Raw genomic sequence first — 6416 nt, forward strand, 5'->3', positions numbered from 1 at the left:
CCCCCCCCCCCCCCCTCCTATCTCTCTGATCTGCTACAACCGTATGTCCCACCACGCTCCCTGAGGTCAGTGGACCAGTTGCTCCTCACAGTTTCAGGAATTCATCTTAAGCGCAGAGGGGACAGGGCCTTCTCTGTAGCAGGACCAAGACTTTGGAACGAGTTACCTCTGCTTGTCAGACAGGCCCCCTCCCTCTCGGTTTTCAAGTCCCGTTTAAAAACTCACTACTATTCAGTAGCTTTCAACACCAGATGATCTGTGTTTTGAACCTGTATGCTCCACACTGGTTTGTCGTCATCTTTATTATTTGCATTGTTTTTATGTCTTTATTGTGATTTACTTCATTTTGTATATTTGTTTGTGTGTCGTCTGTTGTTCTGTCTGTACAGCACTTTGGTAGGCCTTGTCGCTGTTTTAAGTGCTCTATAAATAAAATGGTATGGTATAAAGCTACAGTCAGATATTGATAAATCTTATTTACGCGGTGTGATTTTTCATTCTGGTTATTGCCACAAGTCAGCCCTTCCCTTTCTGACCTGGCTCTGACAGCACGTTGGATTCTCATGAATTGAGCAGTTCAGTGTCGATATAAAAGCTGCTGCGCGTGGTAGAGGAAGAAGGCTTGATGTCAGACAGAGCGATGGCTGAACGCTCGTACTTCATTTGTGTTCTTCTTCTTCTGCTCGTCTGTCTCCTTCATGCGTCTGACAACAGACACAGTAAGTAGCTGTGCACACAAATATCTGTTTTATATTATTATTATTATTATTTCAGTTATATTTTCCACTCTCCTCTTTAGTCCAGCAAAATGTGGACACATTGCAGGGTGAGGTAAGTCTTCAAGAACACAACTCTGAAAAAATATAAACATTTTGAAGTGTTAAAAATAATTTTTATGTTATTTATCTTCCCAACTATATTGGATGAGGAGGATGTCAGCGTATTGGTATGTGATGACCTCGTTTCATGTTAAAGCAGCGGTGTCCAAACTTTTTTAACTTTCCATCTTTTAATACAATACACAAAGAAGAACAAACAAACAAACCTACCACTCCCAAAAAAAAGGACCAAGAAAAAAATTGATAAAATCTTGCCAACACAGAAAGCAAACAAAAAAAAAGGAACCTCCAGGGAAAAAAGAGAGAGAAAAAAACAAAAAACGTACAAACCAGAAAGTACGACGGAGCTTAGGAGGGAGAGTAAATAAGTAAATAATACTAATGTCAGCTAGTCTGGTATACAGGAAAAGTTGGTTTGTTTAATCAACAGTTGTAATGGTTGCCAAACATGCATAAATTCCTCAGCAAAGCCATGTAGTGACATCCTAATTTTCTCGAGTTTAAGGAAATAAAGAATATCACTGAACCAGTGCGAAACAGAGGGGGAAGAGGTACTTTCCATTTGAGAAGTATCACTCTCCGAGCAATAATGGTCATAAAAGCTAGAGAATTACCCTGAGATGGAGTTAAAGGGGGCACTCCAGAAAATACCCCAAACAAGGCGCTTAAGGGATTCGGGTCAGTTTTTCTTCCAATCACCTCAGATCTAGCAGCAAATATCTCCGTCCAAAACCAAAATGTCCATGCTCAATAATCCAGGTATACAATCCAACAATCAGGTCAGTCAGGTCATCTCTGGACAGTTTCTTTTTTCTGAAACATTTCACTTTCCATCCGGAAGGCTTCATCAGTCAAGGAAACACACAGCACAAAACTGATTCTTTCCCAAAACAGCTTACTCCAAAGTGGAACAAACCAGTTATGTTGGTGCTAAGATGGTGTCTTTGGCACACCCCCTCCTCTGGAGCCGGCCCTCTTCCTCATCGACAGTCATGTCAAACTGGTTCAAAACCAAAAATGTCCATGCTCAATAATCCAGGTATACAATCCAACAATTTTCAGTCAGGTCATCTGGACAGTTTCTTTTTTTTGCTGAAACGTTTCACCTTCCATCTGGAAGGCTTCATCAGTCAAGGAAACACACAACACAAAAGGTACCAAGGCTCCGTCCAAAAGGTACCAAGCTGAGGCTGGGCACTGCCAAAACATATGAATAAGATTTACAGGGGATTGTTAACATCTGTTACAAGCTGGAGAGACCGTGCTATAAATCTTAGATAAACGGGTTTTAGTGTAATACACACTGTGCACCAGTTTGCATTGGATAAGCCACAGATATAGGATTTATGTACTCATGTCTGAATACGTGACCAAAGATCAGAAATATTCTCCCCAATATCTTGTTCCCAGAGGTTCCTAATCGAGTTTAAAGAGTTTGGATGGAATGACACAATTAAATTATAAAGAGTCGAAATAGAGCCCTTTAGCCCAGGGGTGGACATAAACGAGGAATCCAGACACCTCAGGCAAATGGTGAAAAGTGGGGAAATTACAACGAGCAAAACTACGGATTTGTAGATATCTAAAAAGTGGTGTGTTGGAAGAGAAAATCTGTCTGATAGTTGTGCAAAGGAGGCAAAAACATTATCAACAAATAAGTCCTTGAAGGTCCATATGCCAAGATCAGACCAAGTTGTGAAGGTTTTGTCCACAAGAGAAGGAGCACATATATGATTTGCTGCAATAGGTGCATGAGGAGACAAAAGTTGTAAGCCAAAATGATGCTGAAATTGAGTTCAGATCTTAAGGGAAACTTAAACTATTTTATTTTTTGTACAAGTACGCATCAGTGGAAGATTGGATTGGTGAATATACCAGAGCTATGTGAGAAACAGGTTTTGCAGAATTTATCTCCATAATTAACCAGTCGGGGAGAGGGGAGTTCCCACAGTCGTGCCAGTATTTAAAAAATCTAATGTTAGAGGCCCAGTAGTAGTACCTAAGATTGGGTAAGGCCATTCCTCCAAGCGATTTAGGCCCCTGTAAGTATCGTCCAGCCAATCTTGGGGTCTTCCCCTCCCAAAAAAAGTTAGAAATAAAAAAAAATGTCTACTTCTTTGAAGAAGGAGTTAGTAAGGAAAATCGGGATGCATTGAAGTAAATATAAAAAATGTGGAAGGACATTAATTATAATGCAATTGATGTGGGCTACCAAAGATAGCTTAAACAGGGACTAGCGTTCAAAGTCTTCTTTAATTTTTAATAGCGGGAGAAAAGTCGGCCTTGAAAAGGTCTTCAAGTTTATGTGTAATTTGAATTCCTAGGTATGAAAAACTATTTATATCCTTTTTAAAGGGAAAGACATGCAGGGGGAAGGATTTGGCTGTTAGACTAATATGAAATAGCTCACTTTTGCCCAAATTTAGCTTACATCCTGATAACCAACCAAAGTCTGAGAGCAAACGTAGAACGACCAGAATAGATGTTGGGAGATCATAAACATACAAGAGTAGATCATCTGCGTAAAGCGAGACTTTAGCTTCTACTGTATATCATATTGTTGTATGCCTGCAATGTCTGGGTTTGAGTGAAGCGCGATGGCAAGCGGTTCGATGGCCAATGCAAATAAAAGGGGACTCAACGGGCATCCCTGTCTTGTTGAGCGATAGAAGGTAAAGTATTTTGAACGAGTATTGTTGGTCCTGACTGATGCTTGTGGGTTAGAATAAAGCAGTTTGACTCATGATAAAAAGGCATCACCCAAACCAAATTTTTTGACAGTGTGAAACAAATAGGTCCACTCAACTCGGTCAAATGCCTTTTCAGCATCTAGAGAGAGCAAAGCTTCTTGAGTATCAGTAGAGAGTCAGAGATTCTTTATTGTTGTTTGCACCACATGTGGTACATGTGGTGGAACGAAATTATGTACACAGTGTCCCAGTTACGTCCAACAATAAAATGTAAAAGAAAAGGAATGATAACATCTAAGATATGAACTAAGAAAAACATCAACTAAAAAGACACTAAGCACTAATAGTATAAAAACATTACGTCGAACAACAGCACAAACATGAGCATGAGTCTGTGTGAGCAGATGAGCGTGCATGAACACATCATCATAGAGGAAGTATTGTAAATAATATTCAGAAGTCGCCTGATGTTAAAAGACGAGTGTCTATTTTGAATAAATTCAGTTTGATCTGGGTGAATTATAGTGGCTAGAACCATTTCAAGACGTAGAGATAGAACCTTGGACAGCAGTTTGAAATCTACATTTAGAAGGCTTATGGGATGGTAAGAAGAGCAGGATAGAGGATCTTTACCTTTTTTCAGAAGAGAGATGGTAGCTTGACCCAGAGTTTGGGGCAGAACTCTGAGGGCAAAGGCCTCATATACACATCTTATAATAATGGTGCAAGTTTGTCCCAAAATGATTTGTAGAACTCTGAAGGGAACCCATCAGGACCCAGGCACTTGCCTCCCTGAAGAGACTGTATGTAATGATTGAGGTTGGATCAGAACCATAAGAATCCAGGGGAGGTTTAAAGGTTTTATTAATAAACAAAGAGCTGCCACTCTCGGCTGGTGTTGGTGGTCAAGGAGCCGGAGCTGGGTCTTGAAAGGCTCAATGGGCCAGAGGCAGAGCACTGAACAGCGCGGAAATGTCACCGAGGGGCGGTGTGCAACGGTGGTCTTGAGTGGGCGATCCAGAGGCAGAGTCATGGGCAGAAACAAGGTTGGCAATAGCATCTGATAAAGGCGACAGTACCAAAGAGCAAGGCAAAACTCAGAGTCCAAAAACAAGCAAGTAAAGGCAACAAAAAGGCAAATGAGCAGAGGTACAAAAGGGCAAGACAAAAATCAGAGGTCGAGGGGCAGGCAGGTGACTGTGAACAAGATCAGGATACTAAAGAGAAATGCTGGAAGACTACTCCCCAGGGGCTTTCGATATTCTGGCACCAGACTGTGAGGGAGAGAAGTTTTTAAGCACCAGAGCTCAGGTGTTTCCCATGAACACTAACGAGCTGCAGTGAGAGGAGGTGTGACAGACAGAAAGCTGCAGATAGGAAGCAGAGCTGACAGAAACCAAATGAACATAGACAAAACTAGAAACCAAGCAGTGAAAAGAGTGTTTTAGCAAAGAGCAAAGTGGGCATCATGACACTGTATTGCTCTTTTAAGTTCCAGTAGAGTAATAGGTTTTCCCAGATTAGTAGAAGTGTGTTGTTCAATCGTAGGAATGTCCAGATTAGCAAAGAAATTGTCAAGATCTGTAACTGAGAGTGTAAATTCAGAAGAATAAAGTGCCTTATAAAATTTCTCAAATTCAAAGTTAATCTGAAGTGGATCAGATGTCGTTCCCATATCTGTTTGAATCTGAGAAATTTGTTGTGAGACCGATGCCTGTCAAAGTTGGTGCACCAGCAGTTTGCTGGCTTTATCACCATGTTCAAAAAATTGTGCATTTGATTGTAACATGAGTTTCATCGTGCGTCGTATCATCAGTATATCAAATTCAGACTGCAGTGCCAGGCGTTCTTTATAAACATTCAGGGAAGGGAAGGACGCATACATATAATCAAGCTTTGAAATTTGCTGTCATACCATTATGTAAAGCAGTCGAAGATGCAATACCTCTGGTCGAGTGCACCCTGAGGTTGACAGGAGGCTCTAATCTATTGCTCTGTAGGTTTCAGAAAAAAAAGGCCTCACACAACCAGTGTGACAGGCGCTGGGTGGATAACAGGCGACCTGCAGATGCAACTCTATAATGCACAAACAAATGTTGAGTTTGACGCATTGCAGCTGTGCATGCTATGTAACACGTCAACGCCTGCACAGGACAGAGAAGATGGAAGATGCTTCTTCTTCTGATTGGGGGGGGACCCCTCCAACGATGTCGCTCTTGATTGAAAAGAGCTTGTGATGTTTTAGGCATAAAGATGTATTCAGTCTTAGATCAGCTGAGCTGCCGTCAGCCTGAATTCCAAGACATGACTGAGCGACAGAGAGGGCAGATAAAATCACTCACCCTCTTAGCGGATGTAAAAACCAACAGCAGGGCTGTTAAAAGAGACAGAATTTAATTGGAAACCTGATTCAGTAGCTGAGATGAAACTTAGACCAGGGCTCGCAGGACCAGCGTTAAGTCCCACTTTGGAGCAAGTGGGCATGAAACAGGCCTGCGTCTCTGTACACCTTTTAAAATGTAGTGAACTAGGCCTGAAGGTCAAAACCTTGACCTAAGGACCATATGGGACAGAACTTGTCATTTCATTGATTTGCATCCAGAAATACAGGTTGACCCATCCTGAGACTTTCTTTCTTGAGTTAATCAAGTAAAAGAAGACTACTTTCTATTATCATTACCATTTTACAAATGTTTGATAATCAAATTGTGTTAGTTCAGACAATGTTTAAATGTTGAAGTGAACTACTCATTTTTATTAATTGTGAAACAGTAATAATGATTCTTAATCCTCATTCAAAGTGAAATCAAGTTGGAATACGTTACAGAGTAATGATTCAATTTCTTGATCGTCTGTTTGAAGTGAGCAAGTGATGGAAGTTGGTCAA

This window comes from Nematolebias whitei, chromosome 9 (genome assembly GCF_014905685.2).
Source record: "Nematolebias whitei isolate Nwh7 chromosome 9, NemWhi1, whole genome shotgun sequence".
Lineage (NCBI taxonomy): Eukaryota > Metazoa > Chordata > Actinopteri > Cyprinodontiformes > Rivulidae > Nematolebias > Nematolebias whitei.